General features: G+C 32.3%; 1 pseudogene; it reads left to right on the top strand.

Annotated features, from left to right (window-relative positions):
• The window catches only part of LOC128185245 (E3 ubiquitin-protein ligase RNF213-like), a 209,364-nt pseudogene that overhangs the window by 6,805 nt on the left and 176,093 nt on the right, over positions 1-26,466 (top strand).

The following is a 26,466-nucleotide window of genomic DNA, read 5'->3' as shown; positions in this document are numbered from 1 at the left end:
ATTATTCAATACTTTGAAAATTTTCACATAATTTGCACTAACGCATGAATTATTTTGCCTAAATATATTTATTTATGCAATGTGTTATTGTACTTTTTATCTATAAAAAGTATGCTGTTGAAGATGTCCACAATTTTTATGATTTAGGGTGTCAAATCCAACCCAATACAAGGCTACCAATGAAGTGGAAAGTGATAATAACATAATATCAAAGGCAATTGAACAGGATACAGCCGAAAATGAAGATAGAGGAAACCAAAGCACAGGTGGCATGAAAAAAACCTACAGTGAGGAAGCTGACCAAAAAAATCAAGGGAATATTGCCGAAGAAGCAAATGATAAAGAAAGCAACCCCGACACGAGTAGTTCGCCTGTTGGTCATTTCCATCAAACTGTTATCCAATCAAAGACAGAAAATAAACATTTTGTCCATGATTATTCTTATAGACAAAAGGTAACGGAAAGTAACGAATGGTCAAGTGTTGACCAGTTCACACATAATACAGGGGAAAAGGTATTTGATAGTTTTAACCAATCGTTAATTTTTGCATAAATGATATACATGTATTTCATCAAGTATTAATTCTGACAATCTATGATATATGTACTACTTTTACATAGATATTCTTGCTTAACCCCCCCCCCCCCCCCAAAAAAAAAAATCAAATTGTTATTTTAACACATATAAGACATAAAAATAAAATTAATTTTTACAGGACATTAGCGGAGCCAAGGGGCAAACATTATCAAGGTATGATTGCAATGTATTACACCGCAAAATGCAAAATCTTTCTCAAGATGCAGGTCGGGCAAGAACGTACATGTACATATACGATAACCCAAGAGGCGTATTCGAAATTAGATATTGGAAATACGAAATTCGAAGATTCAATATCTAAAGTAACTTTGAGTTATGGATATCAAATCCGAGAAACACTAATCACTTATAAGCAAAACACATTTGTACATGTTCTTGACAACAATTTAATGTTTAATTTGTAAATCATCCGAGTCACTCAGCCGACCTTTTGGTCTTCGTCCGGTAACAATTTCATATTGTTAACTTCTCCTTGTTACCAATTTGATGTCAGGCATTTTTATGGTTAGACAAATCTAAATTATAAAATCCATGACTCTACCGTCCTCGGGGCGTCAAAGGCGGGGCTAAAAATGAAAAAGGTCAAATTTTCAAATATATTCTCTACTTCCACACAAACTGAATGCATTGTTAATATGTCCATAAAGTTCTTACCAAAATTGTGAAAGTCATGGCCCCCGGGTCAGGGGTCGATACTCTCGGGCTTGGCCAATACAGCCATACAGTGAAAATGTATTAAATCGTAGGAAATCTTCTGCACTGTATATTTGAGATAAATTGAATGCATGGTTATGATGTTTATGAAGCCTCTTACCTAAATTATATATTTATGGCCCTTTTGTCAATGGTTCAAACCCTCGGGCAGGGGGGCAATATGGCCAAATAGTGAAAAAGTATTAAATCTTAGAAAATCATCTTCTCTTCATCTACAAAAGTTGAATAAATCTTCACTTTTTTTTATAACAATCTTAAGCTGTACTCTTCTACTACTGTATCATTTTGGTCCTTAAACTATACATTGTAGACTAAGAATAAAATGCAGGTATTTAAATGCTCATTTTTATTCTAGTAACATCAATGGCAACTTGTGGTAGTCCCGAAACAACTCAACACTTTTTTCTCTTGTATCACAACCACAATAATTTTCAAAAACTCTTTATTGCCTCATTGTCTTACAACATGAATTCTAGAACCTTACTTGATAGTGATAACTTTATCTAAAGTCTGTCCCAGGTTACTGCTTCAGTCCCTTTTTGGACGAATTCTAACGAAAATACACATACCTGTTATTAAAGTAGAATTGAAATTGATATATCTTTGGTCACTTTAACTCGTGTAAAATTTTCATGAACATCACTATTGTAGAAATGAATTGGGTCCCCTGTCCTTAGAAAATGATAAGCTTAAGTTTAATAGCTTGTTTTAAATCCAAAAGTAACTCCATTCAACCTGCTGCGCATTAATATACTATATTTTATTGTCAATTAACAATGACACCGGATATGACTATGAAAAGGTTCACCGGGATATGAGCTTGGTTGGTCACGTGATAAATCCCATGAAGTCCGAAGGGCTTCTCAGAAGACTTAATCATGCAACATTGCTGTATATTTCTTATAATTACGTTTGAGAAAAGTAAATCGTTTAAAATGTTTAACAAAGTCGTGTTTTCATGTGTAAAACAATGCAACCGTCAATTGATAAGCACTTGTGATAATTATTGTGACGTCATTAAAAAGTTTACTTAAGATAAAAACAGCAAGTTAAAAATTTCAACCTGATATTAACTTGGTTTGTAACATGATCAAATCTTATAAAACTCAGGACACCTTAGAAAATTTGATCACGTAACAACCAAGTTGTAAATAAAACAAATCGTTAAGAGACCTTAGAAGAAAAACTTTGTTGCAACTTTTGCCATTCTTGGTAGGTCTTTGAAAGATTTTTAAAGAAACTCACTCTTGAAAAATGTAAAATAAGATACAGACATGTGATTTTATGCTATATGATACATGTTCATACAATGTATATTATTATCAATCTTTTTTTTTCTAGTATGCCAAATCAGACCCATAACGATTCGGAAAATGCAATCATAATTATATTCTTCGCAGAAGCTTCTGATCCATTCTTAAAAAATCCTTCAGTAGAATTTGGCATTGCTTATGAGGACCCTTACATAAAACAAAACCCATGGCAATTTAACCCTGGGCGAATCGAAAGGTAACAATCTTATGTTAGATTATCCAAAAGTATCAATTCCCCTAAGACAATCTTAGTAACATTTTATAATTTTTTGTTTCTATGATTCAATACTTTTATTCCAATTATTTCATTCATTCAAAATCTTGAATAATGCCGACTTCTGTAAATCATCCCTTTCTTTTAATTTGTTCTTTAGAATAAACTGACAAGTCAAAGTATTGCACCAATACTTCAAATATTTCTAATTCAACAAAAGATCGGCTGCATTTGCTTTTTATATCGATGTTTGAACTTAATTATATTTTTTACAGCGCGTTCATTTCATGTATTTTAATTTTTTAGAAATATTTCCGACAAGTCGTGGCTGATTTCTGTAACAGTGAGATTTAGCAGAAAATTACTGCGCCAAGGTGTTCGTTATTCATACTTCACAGACGAAAATAAAGCAACAGGTTCCTGCTTATATGAATATTACTACGTGAAAACGTCAAATACAAGTACACAGAGAAGACTGAAACTTTCGAAAGAAGACTCGTGTCGAGGTAAGAAAATGCAATTAATGTAATTGTAATAGTAGCTTTTTTCTCATTCGTGTTATTTTTTGTTAAAACACAGCTCAAACAAAATAATAGGAGTGTTGTGCATGTACTAATATATAAAAGTTCGAATCTTTTTGCCACAAAATCTTGAACTTTAAAATGTTACATGTATTTACATCACGTAATTTTGAATGACAGCAGTTGTCAATGGAATTTTAGAGATAATTTTATATGACTGAACAGGTAGTGAAAAAATCATGCACGGAACATGTATCATGCATATGGCAGATAAAGAGTCTCACCTCCGAATGTTAAGATATTTCTTCACTTGTTACAACTTGCTATGAACGTTATTTTAAATGAGTCACTGGATGAAGAAGGGAAATAAAAAAGATGCATTGATGAAAGAAGGAGATTTATTTTATCTCTTACAAGATATATAGTTTGCACTTGTGTTTTGTCTCAATCTCTTTTGATAATTTTCAATCCAAATCCATTGAAATTCGTGGTCATTTCATCCTCTTGCTGAAAGCAACGCTGAAGAGTTTACAATCAATACGCATGCGGTGTTAACCGAAATGGTGGGCTTGCTATATTTACTGTATGGACAGTCTAAAATTATTAGTTCTAGCAATTAATTCAGCAATTTTAGATTTTACAAAGCTTTAATTTTGCAAGCGTTTTACTTACTTTTAACTTTGCAAGATTTTTTCAAGTTACGGGAAACTGTGATTTCATGGTATTTGCGCAAAATTACTTGTAGTGTCTCTAAAATCATTGATAAAAGTTGACGGGATTAAGAACTTGTTGATCACGATATTAAATCCTCGTGATTACGTGACCAACCAAACTCATTTACCTATTACCTATCTAATAACATTAATGTTTATTACTTTTATCAATTGCGTTTGTAAATTTTAAACAAAAGCGTTAAGAATTATAAAAATAACCAAGTTTTAAGCTTGTATTAATGGAACAGCCAAAATCAGTTTGTGAGATAGTCATTGTAACGTCGAAAGTATAAATTCTTGACCCACTCACACATGGAAAAATGAAAACAAGTAAAAAGATACAGATAAATTAGTACAATTGCACTGGATGTCAGAGGGGGCTTAAATTAGGGCAGAATAAATCTAATTCTTCCGAACAAATAAACTGTTTGTCCGAACAAATCCTAATTCATTCATGATTTTATTTGTATAAAATTGTAAATTATTTAATTCACTTAGAACATGTTTATTTTTCCTTCTACTTTCAACGGACATTGATTGTAAGGTATATATACTTACATGACTATAGCCAGACATCTATAAAATCCAAAGCACAACCTAACTGTCGGCGTAAGAATATACGCATTGTTTTGATGGTCTAATTGTCAAAAACTGTTAAACATTTCTTTAAATTGTCAACGTTTATTTCAACAGCAATATGTATCATGACAACCATCATATATGAACAAATTGGCAGTTCTTTTGGTTTGAATAGAAAATAGTAAACTAATGTAATTTTACTCACGTGTCGTGGCTTATCGATTAAAAGATTCAAATAAGGTCAAGATCTACTAAATGATTCCAGAGTGTCTTTTTGGTGTTAGAACCATTATGACGTCATAATTGATTTGATGAATCTTTTCCCGTATTTAACGGCTTAAAAGGAATAATGTAGAAAATAAAACGATATTTTGGCATTCTATATTTAATCACGGGAAAGTAGTTTCAGTACCTGTATTCCATTTGACATCATTTTAATAAGAAGGTCAAGCGCTTGTTTTATTTGGTTTTTGAGAGACTGTAGGCATTCTAGTTATATTTCATTAATCAAAAATGGACAAAACTCCCGAGATTAGTTACTTTTATTCTTATATTTCATAGAAAATTGTTGTTTAAAACATGATTTTTTATCGGTTTTATCATAAATTAAAGCCCCGATACACCCTATGAAACAAAGATACTGCTATGAAGCAGCATTAAAAGAATCTTGAATTTTATAAACCTGTAGGCACCTTTAATTTCCTAGATCTTGACCTTGAGCATTGATTGCTTAGTTTTGGAGAGTACTAAACGCCCTCACTACCGTGTCCTTTAATTCCTCGGGCGTTTAAACGCAGCCCTTGGCGGATCCTTAAAAAGATTGGCCTTTCCTTCGTTAGTGTTAAGAATAGGCAGATTATTTCTAAGGATGCTGCTGAGGTTATTGAGGTCAGGGTGCTAGGTAGTGACAAGTTGAACCCTGCTTTTGTCTGTTTTCTATTTGCATTGCAAAAGGGTGTTCCTGTCTTTTGTAACAATCTCATCAATTGCAGATTGCACTGTGTGGGCTTTATAGCCTCGATTACACAGATGGGATTTTAATATTTTGCTCTGTTCTTCAAAGATTTCATTAGATCCGTGTGATTCGGGTTGTTAATCCTTTAAGAATTTCTCGAAAAGTATGGTGAGCGTGGCAACTCGATGGCTTGAGATAAAGGTTCAGTGGGTTTCGTATCGAGACTGAATTTTATTTCACCATCTTTCATGGTTGATGCAAAATACATTTTTGGAACTAGATATATCCGCTTTGAATTTAATCGAATTGTGGAAGGAGTTGGCAAAGGTAATGAAGTCATTTAGGTAGTCTCGGTTTTCGACCCATTCATCTATGAACCGCAGCCAGGTCAAAGGTTTGAAAGGAGCTCTAAGAACAGGTTGCGTTCTTTTCATAAATACACTGGCGTAAGAGGGAGCCATTTTGTTGCCCATTGCTGTTCCACTTGTTTGTATGTAATGTTTGCCATTAAACATGAATTTGTTCAGCCTGAGAACAAGTTCAAGGAGCTTGAGTAAGATATTCTGTTGCCGGGTGCTGAATTGTTCTACTGTCCCATACCTCCCTGCATGGCTCGCTTACTTTATCGTGAGGAATATTCGTGTGCAAGGACGGGACGTCCATGGTAACGAGAAGAGTATGGTCTGTCAGGCCAGAGGAAGGTGGTTTTTTTTCAGGAAGTGTCCTTCAGGTATGATAGCAAATCTTATACTTGTGGACGGGGATAGCAATTTCTAAATTCAGATATTTTCTCCGTGGGATGGCCGATGGCACTAACTATTGGGCGCCCAGGCATTCCTTCCCTGTGAATTTTTGGATGCAGATAAAATTGACCCGGTCTACAGTTGGTCGTGCGAAGCGTGTCATAAACATTAACACCAATTTTATAATTTCCATAATTTTGTCCAGGGTGTCAGTGATGAGAGCTTAAAACTCTTCGGTTGGATCAGAGTCTGGTTTCTTGTCTGTCAGTTGTCTATTGGCTTCAGCTAAATACACTTGTTTGTTTACACAACCACTGTGGATCATTTGTCTGCTTTTTTAATGATAATGTCGTCCCTTTTTTCAAACTTTGAAAAGCAGACCTTTCTTCTTTCGTCAGACTTTTTGGTTTGTCAGGAGCTTCTCAATGTATGACTCAACAGCATCCATGTAAGACTCAAGTGCTCCACATTTGCCCGGTGCCGGTTTAAAAAGAAGAATAATGACTCCCGTGGAATACTGACCGGGGTTCATTTTTCGACATAGAAAAATGACCCCCTTGTTGCAGAACAATTAGATTTTTTTAAGGAAAAAGACCCTGGGCTTATTTTTCCGAGATTTTATGTTTGCAATAATCCAAGCGACACGCGATATGCGCGTGTCATGATCATTGTGACGTCATGAAAAAGTTCATACAGAATTGAACGGTTTCGCTATTCTATAGGTTCATATAAGATAACATATTTGCAAATGTAGATATAGAAAAATGACCCCCGCTGTAAACAAGAATAGAAATGTGTTACCCCGTATCAAAGATACCTGACTTTCAAATTACTTGAATTTTCACTCTGTTAAGGTCAAGATCTAGTAAATGATTTCAGAGTGTCTTTTTGGTGATAGAACCCTTATGACGTCATAATTGATTTGAATAATCCTTTTCCCGTACTTTACGCCTCTAAAGGAATAATGTAGACAATTAAACATTTCCTTGACATTCAATGTAAAATCATGGAAAACGTAATCCCGATATCTATTTTTAATTTGACATCATTTTAAAAAGAAGGTCAAAACTTGTTCCATTCTGTTTTTGGCCAGACTGTAGGCATTAAAGATATATTTTTTTAGCCAAAAATGGACTTATCTCAGAAATTTGTTCGTTATTTCCTTCGTATTTCATCGAAAATTGTTGTTTAAAACATGGTTAAGGTCTTCCGTTTCCGACGGAAATACTTATATTTTTCGTACTGTTTTGTATTACAGTCTTCCTTTTCCAGCGGTACAAGAGATATCTTGAAAAATTTCAGATCTTGTAGATACAGATCAAAACTTATATATTTTTTTTATTTTAATGACGTCATTTCTGTTCGTAAGATATTGACGTTTAGGCGATTTTCAGAGGGTCTGCTTGTCCTGTTATCTCCTCCTAAACGATAAGAGATATTGAGTTCAAATTTTTAGGAAATTTAGATAAAGGATTGCAGATGTGTTTAAAGGCATTTATGATTGTCTGGTTTCAAAGGCGCTGAAGCTCGCCTGGCCCCGAAAATTGAGTTTGAAAATATGAGTCGATTTTTAATTGCATTCGTTCTTTATCTCCTTTCTTGAAAATATTAGGGATCAAAAGGGGTCTAGTGTCATTTATTCATAGCTCTTTTAGATCCCATACCAGTTTTCCAGATATGTTTCGCTAACGAGAATAAAAAGCATTCAGGTCATTTTACCTTCTAAAAATTAAACGGAAGACCTCCTCGTTGCTCGCAACGAGATCGTGTCTAGTCATTATAATTATTCTTTTTCATTTTTTCCTGACTCCTTTTTGCTACCTTAAAAGTTTTGTTTATCATTTGATATTTTGTTAAGACATTTATATAACAAAAGTTGTAGAGTATGAAAAGTTCTTTCTAACAAAATCAAGAAAAAGGGGCTGGCTCCTTTATGTAGGGGCCAATAGACTCGTAAAGTCTATTACAAATAACTTAAAAATGAATAAGATTTTGTCATGCATTATAGAAGCAAAATTGTTGATCGTAACAATATGTATCTGGAAATCTCATTGCCACACCCACTTATTAAGTAATAAAGGATTTTTGTTCATTATCTGATAGGGGGGGGTGTTTAATTATATATTTTTTTGAAACATTTTGTGCATTGCTGATCTCAATATTGTCAGAGTTATGATTATGACTTTTTCAGGATAAGTAGACTATTTGTTTGAAGTTGTGCAATATATAGTTGTTATAGTAGCGCCATTTCTTGGAGCTTTTCAAGGCAATTGCAAGAAAATTGGGTCCGAATTCTGAATCAACATTTTTAATTGTGATATGTTTCTTCTTATCAGTGGATATTTTGACATATACATTTATAGCAAATGTGGCAGAGAAATAAACGTTCTTGCTTACGAAATTAATTAAAAGGGGCTGGTTCTCTTAATTAGGGGCAAAGGGACAAGAAGATACTACAACAACAAAAAAAATATAAGAATATATAACGCATTATAGAAGCAAAGTTGTTGGTCGTAACAATAACTATCAAAATAGATCATTATCACACCCATTAATTACGTAAATGAAAATTTTAAGGGGCCAAAATTCCTATTCTTTGACGCAAGATATTTGGAGAAGGAAACACATTTTGTTAAGCATTGTAGAAGAGAAAATGCATGTATTGATGATTCTTATCGATTCCACTAATAAAAATACCAAAGTCTGTTCCCGTTAGGGATCTACAGAGCTGGTCCCTAAAATGTTCAATCATTTGTAACTAAAAATGAACAACAGTTTTAGATAGGTGTAAAAACACAAATTTTACTATTCTTGAAAACTTTCGTATGAAAAAGAAAAGGTCGCAAATGTCAGTGCCTTAGTAATAATATCAGGTTTAATGGGCTAGCCCCTTAAATTATGGACATTTAGGGGCTAAAAGTAGTTTGTAAATAACTCAATAACAATTGAGATTTCTTAAACATTACTGAACCAAAAGAGTCCATCGTGCTGTTTTACAAACAATGTTGATATGTTAGGTAACAAGGGGCCCTATGGGGTCATAATCTTGAATTTTCAATGTTTCATAATTAACCTTTAAACGAAAAATATTTTGTTCATCATGCAAGTGTAAAAGTCGTTCAGAATTCAATTCTTAATAGTATGCTAACTTCAAAACTGACATAGCGACTCCCATTGGGAGCTTTTTGGCTGACTTCTAAAACTGAATATCTTAAGGCACAATTTGTTTTGCCTTGATGAAAAAAATGTTGCAATGCCGAGACCGTTTCAAAGAGTTCTAGCCTCAAGCTTTCTAACAAGGTTCACAATAGGGACATATATCGGCAATTTGATAATGAAAATTTGACGCAAGATCTGTTCGTTGCGCGCAACGAGATCGCATCTAGATGAAGTTTATTTTTTCATTCTTATTATTTGGATAAAAATCACTTTTGGTTTCAAAATAACTTAATGTTTATATTTTATTGAATAGGATAAACAGTTTAACACACCAAAAAGGATTCTTTTGCTTGTTATTGAGTTTCAGAACCCTATGTAACAATCACAGGATGAATCTCTGCAATTCTGTCAACTGTAATGTGACTGAATTATATAGCTGTGTTAATCAAACACCATTTCAGATATTTCGGTTCACGTTCAGTTAACTGAATCGATGAGCTTAACCCAGTGAAGGTTTGTCGAACAAAAAAAAAATAATCATGTTTCTTTATTCAGAGAAATGGCATCAGCATGACGGAATTCTTCATCCAACACACGCGACAACTTTACGTCAAATTTTGATCGATTCTCATGAGTCTAGGATTCTTCAGGATATACAGACATACATAATGAACTGTTGTCCGATATTTTGCTACGGAGTTAAAGGCGTTTCGGCTCCTGAAATTTTAGAGTACATTGATATGATGAACAGAAGTTTGGAGAACACATATTGTAATCGTTTCAATGAATACACGGCGCCAGATGTTTTGGAGAAATCTCTGCTTGCTGTGAGTAAACCCTTTTATACTTTTCACTTGGTGAACATATTGGTATCTTCCTTTTTTTAATACTGATATTTATGTCAAAAAATGTAAAATTGTTAAAAACAATAAATTTAACTGATTAAGCATTGAAAAAAGGAAAACGGAATTGTCTTTAAGGCATCTATGAAATTAATTGCACCAGTGTGAACTTTATAACTTGTCATTGTTGCTTTTGAAATAAGACAAGACTTTGACTTGGATATTTAAAGATACATGGTGACGCACAAAGCCATGATCTACCGTATATTGAATTGTTACATAATTTCCACATATTTTATATGTCACATAAAAAAGATGAAGTTTTGAACAATTAGGATGTTCAGAGGTTAATAAATCCAATAAATAAAAGAAAAATGGAATAAATCGTTTGGCTACTACATACATATTAATCTTCCCTTCAACTTCATAGCCAACCAAGGGCAGAGGAATGGAAACACTGTATCGTGGCATGAATACCCTTCTCGATAAAACACAATGTCTTCCAGAACAAAGATTTTTTGTATGTTTTATGAAAAGCAGTCTTAATAAATGCAGACATTGAATAATTTCTAATTGAATTACTTTTGGAATATTAAATATTGATAGCGGGTTCGATTTTGACCAATTGTTCAAGAATCTGAAAAAATGAAAACCATGAGTATTCTGACAATAATTTGCACACACTATTAAGTCCCTTTGTTTTTAAACCTCTTCCGGTGTATATGTATTAACAGAGGGTTTCACGACAGGTGAACACGGGTTAAAGAAGCCCTGCAGGCATTCACACCTGTGCCAATCAGAATACACCCCTGCACTGTGAAAGAAAAAAATGTCTCCGCTTTAGTGTTCTACACAACTTAGATTGTTTTTTTAGCTAGTGCTTTGTTTAATTTTCAGTAGATCAGGAACGTATGATTATATACTTATAATTTATACGTCTCTAGGTAGATTTATCTTTAGTGTAATATAAATAATAAGAGGCCGCATATATGGATATACAGTATACGTAACTGGTAACTATAAGGGCGTGAAAAAACAAAAGGAAATTAATTAGAAGATACATGTACCTATTATTAAAAAGCATGTTTTGATTGACTACAGGTACATATAAAGTGTTTATTCATTCATTCTTTATTCACTTGATTCACTAGGCTTTACAGCCGATCCGTAATCATATACATATAACATACAAACATGCAAGTGGAACAGAAGAATAGACAATCTATTTAAATTATGGCAACAATTCATTTCGTAATTTTAAACTATTATTTATATACTTTACAAGGTTATTCATAATTTAGAAATTTTCTCATCTTAAAAGTTGCACAAATTTGAACATAGAATTTGAACATAGAAGATCTCCAAAATATGAACAAGATCATCATACGAATGACACACCAATAGAAAATTAAATTAATCTTCCACACAATAAATATTACAATATATACAATGTACATTCTCTTCGAATTCTGAGTGTTCTATTCAATCGACCAGTTTAAAAAAGTAAAAAAAGTCTGATAGTGTGGAAATATTATCTCTCTCTCTCTCTCTCTCTCTCTTTCTCTCTCTCTCTCTCTCTCTCTCTCTCTCTCTCTCTCTCTCTTTCTCTCTCTCTCTCTCTCTCTCTCTCTCTCTGTTTTTTTCTCATAATGTGATATGCATGCAATTTTGTAAAAAAAAAAAAAAAAAGTAAAAAAAAGTATAAGTGTTTATTCCCGACCGTATTTGATCACCTCAAAATTCTCAAAGATTGATTCCATATTCCTTTATTTACAACGTCCAATATGTTTACATACTTATAAAATGATGCATAATTAAGCAAAGATTAGGAAACGAGTAAGTTTTTGATAGATAAATCTGTTTCTATCGATAAATTTTACACAAATTTCAATTTTTTTCATTAATGAAAAATTAAAGCTGAACTAACAGCATACTTTCAAAAATTGCGTTGAAGAAGAAATATAAGAAGCAAGGTATATAATCTGTGATATGTTACACAGTGTGTTGATGCAGAAATAAAAATCTCTATATAAACTGCTTAGAAAATAACATCCTTGCTAATTTTAGAAAAATATGTATCCCCTAGGAGTAAATAATTGACGTCCTTACTAAATGAGATAGTGTCTAAGAAGAGCAGTCTTGTATTGGTATAATTTATTAAGCCCCCCCCCCTCTCTCTCTCTCTCTCTCTCTCTCTCTCTCTCTCTCTCTCTCTCTCATTTTGGAAAGGGGCCTAATTTCACATCCCAAGATGAGATCCGCCCCGATGAAATATGATCTTTTAATTTAAGAGTAGGATCTGATATTAAGACTCAAGAAAAGGTCCGCCTCGTGAAAGAACTGGTCATACATGGATGTAGATTAGGTCACACCCGCCGTGTGCTCTTTGTCATAATCGGGATAAAACGGAAAAGTCCGTAGACAATTAGGTGATTAATTATAGTCTAAAAATTAGTATGAAAAACGTCTGTCAGCATGCTACCCAGTGGAAGATTGTATTTGCTGACAAGGTCGTTGTATCGACCATAGAACTTACAAAAGATGACTTCAAACGAGACTGTTGATAGTTCTGTTTTATCAACTTGTTTGTCAGTAGCTTGCTTCGCATTGGGTTATAAATAGAGGACGTTAGACACCTGTACGCCGGGGCGTGGGCGTGATCAAATCTACCATAAATTTTGTAAATTGTTCTATTTGTACATGTACTAAATCAAAAAATGTGATTTTTTCTAAATAATAAATCACAATATTTTGAAAGAACTACCTTAAAGAGGTTTGTTCCTTTGTTTTTGGGCAGCCAATTTGAGTCACCTCTATTCTGGTAATTATGCATCATATATTGATTCTACTCATCAATTCATATTTTATAATGGCAATTAAACTATAATAAATAAAATAGTTTAAAAAATTCCATTTTTAAAAAGTTTAATATGGGACTATATTTTGTGGCTGAAGGTTTTTAAGAAGAAAATGAACATTTTTCAAAACTCAGTTGTTTTAAAGTACTGTCACTTTAGATTCCATATTTTCAGTGCAGACATAATTTTCAGATAGTGTGTGCATTACGATATCTTCAATTTGTTACAAAAGACATAATTTTACAATTTTTAAATATTTCTATCGACACATATTGGTAAATATAACTCATATTTCATAAAAGTCAAGGAAAAATGAATCCCAATCTTTCCTAAAATTAGCCTATTTCATGCCATATCTCAAAATCTACATTATAGACCCATACTTTTGGTTTCATTTTCTGGAATTTTAAGATTTTTCTGACAAGTTTATCATTATTTCAGAAAAATTTTGAGACTTTTAAATAATTTCATTACATGCTGAATCGTTAATGGATTAAAATAGCGTGTTATTAGTGCAAAAAGGTCAAAATATCAATTAGATGAAGAAATTGTGAAATTTTTTCTTTATGATAATTTTAATTTTATTTATTTTAAATAGTATAAATTTGTATTTGATGACATGGTTCATTCCGATATTCAATTATAGAGGGAAAAGCGATTTCTTGAATTATTCGATATTTACAAATATCTCTTGGTTCAGTCGATGTTCATTCACTAGTGTGAACAAATCCCAAAATTTCCCCTTTGAAATGCCCCCTTTAGCTTGTCGGATTATAATACACGGCTAAAAATAAGAAGTCTAAGGTTTTTGCATTACAAAAGAGATGAAGGTACCCGGATGATAACATTGAAAAATTGTTCGTGGTATTTCGGGTAACTTCCGAATGGAGAAAAGATGTCAAAATTCCACATAATAAATCTCTGTATGAAATCCTTTTTTCGTTTCTGTGAATGAAGTTATCTTTGAAGTTTTCCCTTTTATCAATTTCAAATGCACTTCTTTCAAAGGTATGTGTATTTTTGTTTAAAAATTATCCAAATTTGCAGCATAGATATCTTGAGACAGACTATGATATAAAAGAATATCCAAGTAGCGTAGTGTGCAATGCACTCGCTTTTCAACGTTGCGACCCGAAATCGATCCCCAGGGTATGGCGGTCGCATATAAGTTGTAGAACTTGTTAATCAACCGTTGTAAAATAAATAAAGTCCAGTTCAGTTTATTTTTCTAATATTTCATACAGGGCATTGAAAAAAGTGTTCAACAGTACATAAGTCAACGAATGGTTTCTCAAATGACACCCTGCGAGGCGATGCTACTAGTGTGTATTAGTATGAAGTATGCATTAAAACTTGGGCCTGAGAACAAAGAAATCATTTACAGATCATTTATTCTGGATCATATTGCGGACAAAGAAATAAAACACTATAAACAGCTTATAGAAGAATATTCTGAAAATCTTTCGTAAGTAGAAGTGAAATAAAATACATTAACACTTTCCGAAAAAGATAATCAGCATGCCCTTTCCTTTGTTAATTATGTTCTTCATACAGGCAATGTAAGGAAGCTTTGGGTCATGCCATTTTCTTGGAACAAGAATCAGACGATCCAATCTGGATGTGCTCCTTACCAGTATATCATTTTCTGACAGAGCAATGTAAACCTTTCCATGACATACCAGAAACTGAAAATTATGATTGGGGTACAGTGGGTATCCAGGATACCATATCTTACCTTAAAGCAAAGACAAATTGGTCGAGGTAACCTAAACACGTCATCAGATTTACCAACAATCATAAGAGTATCATGTGTTTGAACTCTGGTTTACAATTCATTACATTTGCATACTTAGTAATAAATACAGGATGTTTGCATATGCGATAACTTTATTATACCCGTATCAGCGTCAAGGGTTGATATCGATATGCAGGACTGATACAGTATCGCACTTCTCTCGGAACTCCTCTGACATTTTCAATCTCATAATAAGGTTGAAATTAAAGGCAATGATGCAATGCAATGATACGTCACAAAACAACGTCAGACGTAATTCACGTGTTATTACATCTTCAATGAAATAAGGCATAGAAAATGTATACGATATTGTTTACTAAGTATGTAACAAATATAGAGAATAATACATACCCTTTTCCATATCACAGCCAGTATCAGCCCGAGGGCCGAGGGATGATTTTGGTCGAGGGCTGATACAGGCTGTGATATGGAAAAAGGGTATCTATTATTATATTTATTACATACTAAGTAATAAAAAAAAAAGATCAACTTAAACAAATTGATTTTAAATATCATTTGAAAGTAGTATGTACATCTATTAAATAAAAATATGAGATCTTTTTATTGTTTTACTAAACATGTAGCTACAGAACCAAAAATTCCCCAGGTTTTCAAATTAACTGCTCCAAAACAGTTGCTATCATTTGTAGTAAAATGCGCTTTGAAAAGTCAACTGTAGCAAATGTTTATTTTTCATTTGTAAACATGCACAAATGCCGAAACGAAAGAAGGCAGAGGAGTTCCGCAAGGGGTGTGATAAGGATCCGTATCAGCCATAGGGCTGATAACCTGTATCAGCCCCGGAGGCCGATGCGAGTTTTGTGATGTCATCTGTATCACATATGCAAAAAACCTGTATTTATTACCAAGTATGTAATAAACAATAATACATTCTTTTTCCCATAAAACAGCTTGTATCAGCCCTCGACTAATACATGTATCAGACTTTGGGCCTTCGGCCCTTAGGCTTACATTGGCGTCTTGGGCTGATGCACGGAGTAATATAGAAAAAGGTATGTATTATTCTCGATATATAAAACGCATCTACTAGGAATATTGTGTGCTGCATTTTAATTGTATTGCATTATAATGTGATTAGGTTCCGTCATGTTTAAATGTAAAGCAAGTCTTTCCTATCAGAATCTAGAATTTTATTTATGCTTGTTTTTTTTCTATCTTTAACAGAACACCACAAGAAATGCTTCAACTACTTGCTCCAATGTTTGAAATGGACTATCTATTACCTCGATCATTCGTAGCTGTTCTAAACATAGAAAGATTCGAATCTACTGTTTATGAAAAAAAGATTCCCACGGATGTTAAGTTAGCGTGGATATACGCGTTTTTGAAAACAGATTTCAGCTTTAAATCTGACAGAGTAAAGAACATAAAGATTGTTATGTAAAAATATATAAAATCTTAGAAAATTCTCTTCTCCAATATATATTTGAAGAAACCTAAATGCATGATATGATTATGTGTTTCATGAAGCCCTCTTTCAAAATTGTAAAATTCATGACCCCTTGGGCAGGGGTTTCACTACCTTATGGCCAAGTAAAAAAATGTATTGGATCTCAGAAAATATTCTCAACTTCCACATCAGTGGTAGATAAATAGAATGCATTAGTATGATGTCTATGACACTTTCTACCTAAATTGTAAAATTCATCAGGGGATCAGAAGTTCAGGCCCTAGGACGGGGCTAACATTGTCATATAGAAATATTTTTTAAAAATTTTTATTTTGATTTTTATTGGGTATACGTGGATTGAAAAGCAACGCAGTTGGCTTTCCGATTATTAAAGAGTTTTTTTTAATAGAAATATATCTCAATGTTATAAAAATAGTTAAAAATTAAATACCCAAACTCTTAAATAGAATGACGTAACGAGTGAAAAAATTATAGGTTAATTTGCTTTTAACTAAAGTCATTGAATGTGTATCATCTTTAATATTTATTCGTTATCACATTGAACTGATACTACATCAATACTTTTATATTACATACAAAAAAACGCAATAAAGCTTCCATTTATCAGATATTAATTTAAAGGTTATTTGGCACATGCACACATCAAATGAAGGAATGGTTTGTTTTCATTTTTTTTGGTTTACAGAATTTGTCCTCCTCATCATGTTTTACAGAATGATTTTTCCATTGATGAACTGATTATAAATTACAAGAATCAAGATTATTTAAAAACAATATTAAATTATTTTCATTCTTAAGGATTACGTTTACTCAGGGTTTGAGATTTCAAAAATTATTTTTACAAAGTTCAATATCTGAAGTCCAAAGTTGTTTTAAAACAAAAAATAACAACGTTATTAACAAATAATGGTATTGATATCCATGATTTGTTTATTAAAGGAAGATATGCTCCGACAAAGGTAGATTTAAATTGAAACAGAGGAAATTCGGACTAATTTTTTCACTTTCTTATTTTCTTTTAAAAACTTTCTGTTGCAATGAAATTGCTAAAGTTAAGATTCTATGTGTTTTTTCATATCATTTTACATATTTAATGGTTGTACTTACTCGTCTAAAAATTTATATCACTGGCTGGCACGCGATTGGAAAAAATCTTTAAAATAAATAAAATCGATTCAAGATAAAATATCTCGAAATTTTGATCATTGACCTTATATAATGTTAATATCAACATAATACAGACAATAAAAACAGTTTTAGGCAATCAATGGTTTGGAGCTCCCATTAGTCATTTTTTTTTTGTAAAACTCTATCAAAAATAGGTAAAATTTTGGAAATTGATAGAGGAAATTCGGACGAAATAAAACTTAAAACATGAGCTTAAAACGATTCATTCAAATATAAAATTACTAAAGCTATTCATATTTAATCATTTCCCAAACTACAAATTGTTGTATTTTTTTTTGATAATTAAAAAATAAAGAAAACATTGAAAATGGTGGACAATTTTGATAAATTTTGACAATTTTAAAAAGAACATTTAGAGGTCATTAGCAGAAAAAGTAGGTCATTGACCTAGTTATTTGAAAGTAAAAAATAGCACCACAATAGTGGGTCTACAATGAACAAGAAGTATTTTTTCGTTCCTATTAGTGGATTTTTTTCGCCCCTGAGTAAACGTAATCCTTAATTAATTAAGTTCATTAAGATTACTAGTTTAATTGCTTGCTACGATAATGAATAAGAGTTCAAAATTTGAAGAAAAAAAAATACCGTAATAGATTTTTACAAAGTTAATTGTGGTGTCATAAATAGAGAATGTTTTATTTTTTCTAACAGAATAGCAATAGACATACTTTTTCCAATAGTTTTTTGCTTATATGAATGTTCATCCGCAGCATTTATTCATACTCTAGCTTTATCTTATATATTTTAGGCTGGCATTCACTGTCTAAAAAGTGTATCTCAAGAAATATTGGCACTGCAAGGAGAAAAAATAACAGCGTAAGTAAAAAACACTATTTTATCGCATACCCCTCCCCCAAATTAAAAATAGAATATAGATTTTTTATTCTAGATTTTTTGTTTATATATATGGTGTCAGAATCAGTAAAAAAAAAAATCCCACGCCATTGATTTTGTTTAAGTAATTTTAGATTTAAAAACAGCTTTGATAAGGGTATTTGGAGGTCGAATTTGTGTTAACATTTTCCATTTTGCGTTAATACTTTTCGCGTTGTCACAAAGAGTACTAATGAATGATAAATTGCGTAAAGAATGTTGATATTGTTATTTAAATGTTTAAGAACATAAATAAACAAGCATAGTTTCTGCAAACATTAATAATACACACATACACATATATTTTGTTTATATAGTTTTTATTTTTCTCGAAATGGTTACCGTTTTAGAATAAGCATCTTGCAAATTATATTATTGGTGTAAAGGGATGAATACCAATACGTATTGCTGAGAGGTGGTAAAAAATTAGCTGAAAAACATATCTATAATTTAAATCAAATATGTTCATGTATTTTCTTTAACACGATTAAGATTAAACGACATATATTCATGTTGAGAAGAGTCGTGAATGACATATTTATATTATATTAAGCAATGCCCTAGTATCTCTCAAACCCCCTCTCTTTAGGTCACCTGAGTAAACTCAGGTGACCTATTGCTATCCGTTTTCGTCCGTCGTCGTGCGTTGTGCGACGTGCGTTAACAATTGTACATTTTTAACTTCTTCTTAAAAACTACAAGGCTGATTTTTACCATATTTGGTGTAAAGCATCTCTATGGTTAAAGGGATCTAAATTGTGAAATTCATGGCTCTACCACCCCCGGTGCGGCACATGTGGGCCAAATATGCCAAGAATCTTCTTCTCTACTCCCACACATGTGGGGAAAAAACTTGTTGCATAATTATAATGTCCATAAAGCCCTCTACCAAAATTGTGAAATTTATGGCCTCTGCGTCAGGGGTTCTGCATCTACGGTGGGGCCAATATGGTCATATAGCTAAAATGTATTAAATCTTAGAAAATCTTCTTTTCTACTACCATATATTTTTGATAAAAACTAAATGCATTTATATGATGTCCATGAGGCCCTCTACCTAAATTGTGAAATTGATGACCCCTGGGCCAGGGGTTCAGGCTCTAGGGTGGGGCCAATATGGTCCTATAGTTAAAATGTATTAAATCTTAGAAAATCTTCTTCTCTACTACCTTATATATTTGTTAAAAACTAAATGCATTTTTATGATCTCCATGAGGCCCTCTACAAAAATTGTAAAATTCATGACCCCAGGGTCAGGGGTTCAGGCTCTAGGGTGGGACCAATATGGCCCTATAGTAAAAATGTATTAAATCCTAGAATATCTTCTTTTCTACTACCAAATATATTTGTTAAAAACTAAATACCTCGTTATGATGTCAATGAGGTCCTCTACCAAAATTGTGAAATTCATGACCTCTGGGTCAGGTGTTCAGGCTCTAGAGTGGGGCCAATATGGCCATATAGTAATTAAAACAATTTTTATTAATATCTCCACTGATACCCAACAGTTTTTGTTATCAAATGTTCCTTTAATTTACAACTCCGCCATCCTGTCTGTACATGTATACAGTGATAGCATACAATTAAGAATCCGTAAAGCATGTTAGAAATCCACTATTCAAAAATATCTGTTATTTGGAAGTACAAATACAAATAAAAAAATGTATGACGTCAAATCAAATATCAACATGGTCTATGGACCGCCAAACAAAGAGCATGTCCCAAATATATATATATATATATATATATATATATATATATATATATATATATATATATATATATATATATATATATTCAACATTACAGCTGCACTAACATAAACAATAGCTCAAATGCAAAAAGTCGAAGTTCAAGCAACATACAGAAAGCATAGGCCCTGGGAGGTGCAAAGCTTGGTTATTTCAACGTGTCGTTAAATATTTACAACTGTTTGCTTACATGTAACTGCGTAGGCGGATCTAATTATTGATGGCCGAGTGGTAAGAGCGGTGAACGCTCACTGCTAGCAGACATGGTTCCAGAGGTCGAGAGTTCAAGCCCCGGCTGGGGCGGAGGCTGAGATCCAATGTAATAATAGTGAATTTCCCTGTGCTTTTTGTATATCTATATTATTTACTGTGGGCATATTTATGTCAATTTGAGAATTATTGCAATGTTTGTGCTTATCATGTGTATCTTTCCGATCATCTAAAGTCGTCGTTTACATATATCTGTATTATAACTCTATTTTTTAACAACAGAATACAAAGGAAGGCGGCATGTTTTAATTTGGAGATATGCAGGGATATTTTTAAAGGAGTAATGCTGAAATTAAAAAAAAAGAGATTGCCTTTCGTCCAATCAGTGATTGAGTTGTTTTTAGCAGCTGAGTCACTCTCTGCAAAATATTTGCTTGACTCTCTCGAGGAATTTGAAAAATGTCTGTCTGAAGTTGTTGAATGCTTTGACGATCTAAAAATGGGAGACAAAGAATGTATCAAAGTAAGATTAAAACCTTACTATCAAACAAGAATTATCAAAATATGTGAAATTAAAATTAAGTATTTATAACCATTTATCAGACTGATGCTTCAAACTTTGTCATTTTATGATCTACAGTGGTATGAGAATGTATGTTTTTCTGTTCTTTGTTTTGAATCAAACATCAAACAAGATGAATCTTGATATCAAAACTAACGATTGTTTATACGCAAGGTTTGGAACAGTATGATTGAAGTGCAAGTTCTGCACGAAGAGCTTATGGGGTCATATCTAAATAAAATCAAACAGAAGATGGAAATGACTCTATTAAAAAAGGTAAATATTGACCTGTATTGTGTTTGTTAAAGGTACCTGCAGTTCCGATCAATTTCTGATATTATGGAGATCTATGTGAAAAAGCACAATCCTGAAAGTTTTACTGCGATTTTATATGCACTTTTCGAGATATTTGGGGGAAACCCCCATTTAACACCTGAACAATTTGTGAATCAAGCCGATTTGTACATAAGAAACAGGAAAATCGTATGAAACAGTTTGTTTTCTTACATTGCTCTATCGATATATAAACAGTTTTTTAGCTCACCTGAACTGAAAACTCAATGAGCTTTTCTAATCACCTTTTGTCCGTCGTCCGTCTGTCCGTCTATCCGTCCGTCCGTCTGTAAACTTTTCACATTTTAAACTTCTTCTTTAAAACCCCTTCACCAATTTCAACCAAGTTTGGCACAAGGCATCCCTATAGAAAGGTGATTATAAATTGCAGAAATGAAAGACTGATCTTTATTTAAAACGCAGAAAACCTCGAAACTGTAGAAAAAGGGGGTGCATTTTAAAACATCTTTTTCTCAAGAACGTTTGAGTCAAATGCAACGTAATTTTGCAAAAATAATCCTTATGGAAAGGAAAACATAAATTGCAAATATTATTGGCGAACTCTGTTTCAATTTTGAGTAATTAACGAAAATAAAAATAAAGAGATTATCGCTGTCAATCAGTTTATAACTTCGGGTTCGGTATTCCATATCGAAAACGAAAGTTCATTGTGTAAGGCAGCCAAGTTTGAATGTTGACGTATGGCAAACGTGTTAAACTGACAAAGATGTATTTGCTTGATGTGCATCAGTTTACATTCGAAGGGATACTTGAAACGTGCTAAATATATTTGTGCTGATTTCGTGAAGTCAATTGAGATTCAATCTTTCGATGCGTTGACCTTTTCACTCATGACGGTGGTTTTACGTTGTTTTGAATTTCGTATTATATGCTTTTTAACTTGAGAGGAAATACTGCCTGTATTTTGGGTTTTTATGTATCAAATCAAATATAGACTTCGGTAAATCAGACAGTTTATAGTTTACCTGCGCAAAATTAGCATAAACTGATGCACTAACAGCATATCATATTATAAATGCTATACATTTTTTTGGTAATTCGGTACGATCTCTACGTTTTGGTTGATCATAATGCAACGTGTTTTGTTAAGATGCTCTGCATTTTCAGTCTAAACGGAGATTGTTGTTGCTGCTAGAAATATATAGGTATATGAATATTATGAAAAATAAATTGTGCTCTTTCTTTGTTTTAGTGCATGTTTCTTCTGTTTTAATTGTTTATTTACAATTTTCTCTTTACTAATCATTTTTAGCTGAGTTAAGTTTCGAATTCTAAGCAAGATACAGAGCTTTGCTCCAAGAACTGAGGCCATGCTTTTGTTCATTCTGAATAGGAAATACCAAGTTTAAAAATCTTAAGTTGAAAGTAATTAAATCTTGTGAACAAAAAATTGACTCAAACCAAGAAATGTCTCACTAAACGTTAAATACTTGTACAGAAAATTTAAAAGGATAATATGCTATAACACCTTTTTGGGGCCCCCTTCTTATACGATGAATCTACACCAACTTTGATGGTTTTTCAGACACAATTAAATTAAAACGACCTCTTTAAAACAGTTTAAAACATTACTGTTACGGGGATAAATCTATTAACGCTATTCTTTAGAAAAAATTACAGCGGAAAATCATCTTGATTTGTAGCCATTTTTAACGTTGATCTTGAATAAAGATGAAAATAAAGTGTGGGCCTGAGCAAAGTAGAGCGATATGCCTGTCAATACATTGCAGTCTGAGGCTTATTGAGGGGGGGGGGGTTAGACCTTATCAGAAATCTTGACAAGCAAAAAAAAAAGGATTTTGAGTATGGCTATGTCTAACTTTGCAACAAAAAAAAGAAGCGGGGGGGGGGGGACCCTACCCCTCCACACACTTCCGACGCCTATGCATTGATTATACATGTAATAGCTCTTTAACATATTACATGACAACATTTTTTTCATTCGAGTGTATTCATCTATCAAGTTATAAAACGTAGCACGAGTTCACGCATGGTAAACAACAATCGTCTATAATATGGAAGACCAATGAAATATTTGAATGTTTTTAATTTGAGCACCTTGAGGTATAATATTCCTCTTTCACATATAGGAATCTTTTTTAATAAAATACAATAACTAGCTAGTACAATGTAGTTGAAGATGATTATGTACCTATATGCATATTCTCATATATAATTTGATCGTTTTATAAAGTGAGGGGGCAGAACTAAAATAAAGAGAATTGGAAGTTAAAAGGGTACACCCTACCAAAATTTTGTTTTCTATCTTGCATAGGATCTTATTTTTAGTAAAAATGGTATTTCATAAGGGTATAATGTCATAGATTAAGTGTAGGAAAATAAGTGTAAAATTTGGATACATTTTATTTTATGGTATTCGTTTTTTGTTTTTCTACCGAGGGACCATATGGAACAATATCCTTTGAACACCAATATAAAGCCATTGTTGCTCAGGTGAGCGATGTGGCCCAATGGGCCGCTTGGTTTATATCCTTATAAATCCTGGGTGACTAAATATACGGTTGTTTGTGTTAAAAAATCCGTATTTTATCGAACAAAAAAGCCGAGTTCGGAAAATTGATTGCTTCATGAATTTAGTCAAATATGTAACACAATTTGCATATAAATTCACATTTCCGTGTAGCAATGCAAACTAACAATCAATCAAAGCACTATTGTTATAGGAAACATATTTTCGTAATCTTTGTAAATATTTTTTTCCATGACATTATCAATAATAATTATAACTTACATTATTGTAAAGGTTACAAAAGCTCTGTTCCTAGTATGAGACAGAAGATAACAACTATGTCTCCCGATTATTCATTAGCCTTGATTCGGATCAATAACAATCAAAATTGCATGCATTTTAAAACAAACACAGGAGGAGCATAAACGTTTCTGGAACAGTTGCTTTGTTAGTTTACCTGTTTACCTCGGATCATTGAAGTGTGAAATAATACTATGAAATAATGAATGCTGAACATAAACTGAGAATCTGGAAATGCAAGTGTTTTAAGATATCGTAATCAGCGGTAAAAAGGCGACGAGAATAGCAAATTTCAAAATCCTTTAATGACTGAGACAAAATATAAACGTATACAAATTTCCAAATCTACAATACTTAAAATAACTATTACAATGTACGTCAAAATAAGACCCATATCACCCAATTTGGCTGTAAAATCGAGCTTATTTGTATAGATTTTTTTCTTCCTGTTGACCTCGTGACGGCACTTCTGCTGAACCCTCGTTATCGTGTAATTCTATTTTCTCTTGATTTGATTTTTCAAAGCAGGTAAAAATAGTCATTTTGAAGCGGCGTAACTCTGTTATATTTGCATTGGTTTCGATGCAGTTTTTAGCATCAAATTCTGGTAAATAATTTCTATGACATAAATTTAATATCGGTTGGACTGCAGGTACCCTTTTAAGCAAAGTTCACATTGTATCTTGTAGCTTGCACTTTACAAGGTTTAAACGCCGAACAGCTATTTGTTTATTCTTAACAAACAGACATTAATTTTTAGAACTGCGAAAGGGGCACAGGTAGAATTTTCATGAGTCAAAGTGTGTTTTAATACTTTGATTTCCTCAACACTGAAATTGGCATGAATTTTTTGAAAATAGACTGTAAATGTCTATTTGTACAAATTAAGTCATTTTTTCCCAAAACCACTACAATAATGCCATTTCAGCTTTCAAGTTCAAATAGCACTGTTGTTATATATAAATTTTATGTGTAGGTTTATTCATACAACAACTAAATGTTTTTTTAAGTGTAGCATAAACATTTATTTTATGATTATAAATTGAAAAAAAATAATTCACTTTAGTTAATACATAAAGCTTTTTCTTCCGATTCACAAGCACTGTCGATCTTTTTCATAATATAAATTTCAGAGTGACACTTGTTTATTATAACCTTATAATTATCTTTCTTATGAAAATTAATAATCTTTAGGATTTTGGGTTTAAGTCAATTTTCAAATTCAGTCATTTGTTATCAACACACATTATGTATTGCCATTAATAAAAACCAAATTGTGCAATATTCTATCAAGATAATTATGTATTTATTTTTTTCTGAATGCATTATTTGCTAAATGTAAAAGAACGAATGCTTAATGTTAACTTTGTTATGAAGTCTTCAATAAATGTATATTTAACGGTCTGTAAATTTTCTTTGTAAGACTTATCGGATTTCGGTATATTGTTGATACATGTACGCGTAATCCGTTTGAAATTTGTGCTTCTGTCATTCATGAATTGTAATTCAATATTTGTAAGGTAAACTACCATTATGACGACAAGTGGTGCGCACTAAGTTGAATCTTATGGGAAACGGATTCTCGAACCAGCGTATCATATGAACATTTACTATCAATTATTTATACCCGGTAGAAGTAATTCCTGGATGCAAACCAACTATAACTTTGTCTATTATTATTTGTTTATTCATATAGGGTTTGATAACCACAATATACGTACACATTTAAAATTACAGTGAAAATAAAACATACATTATTTATCTCATAATACTGATAACTTAGAAATAAATGATTTTTAAAATGAAATATTTGAATAATGAACAAGAGGATAATTTAATACATGATTGATTAATTGAGTAAATTGAATATATAATATTTTCCACTTCAGCATTTTCAAAGGTAGAGCACATTGTGCTTGGAACTTGTTAGTTAGGCTTGAAATCTATACTACTATATTGAAATAATAGACTCAAATTTTTGGGCTTTAATACCGATTAATCGGAAGAGCACTGTCTTTTGTTTCATATGTTCTAAATATCATTGACACTTGAAGATTACCAATTTGTTTTTATTTGTTCTCAATCAAGCTTCGCTAATTAATAATCAATGAAAATTCATCAAAATATTCCAGAAATCATCTGAATTTTTCGGATTTGATAATATTGCGCATGCACATTACATTCACGCTAAATCACGGGAGGCTCTTTATTTTATGTTTCCACAATATCACATTTGCATGGATAACTCAGACACGATAAAACAAATGCGTGTAAATTTTCATTGGAATTTTTTTCCTGTTCATCAAAGAAAATACAGGAGAT

The sequence above is a fragment of the Crassostrea angulata genome, chromosome 5 (genome assembly GCF_025612915.1).
Source record: "Crassostrea angulata isolate pt1a10 chromosome 5, ASM2561291v2, whole genome shotgun sequence".
NCBI lineage: Eukaryota > Metazoa > Mollusca > Bivalvia > Ostreida > Ostreidae > Magallana > Magallana angulata.
The sequence above is the reverse complement of the archived record's forward strand: the minus strand, read 5'-3'. Positions and strand labels throughout refer to the sequence as shown.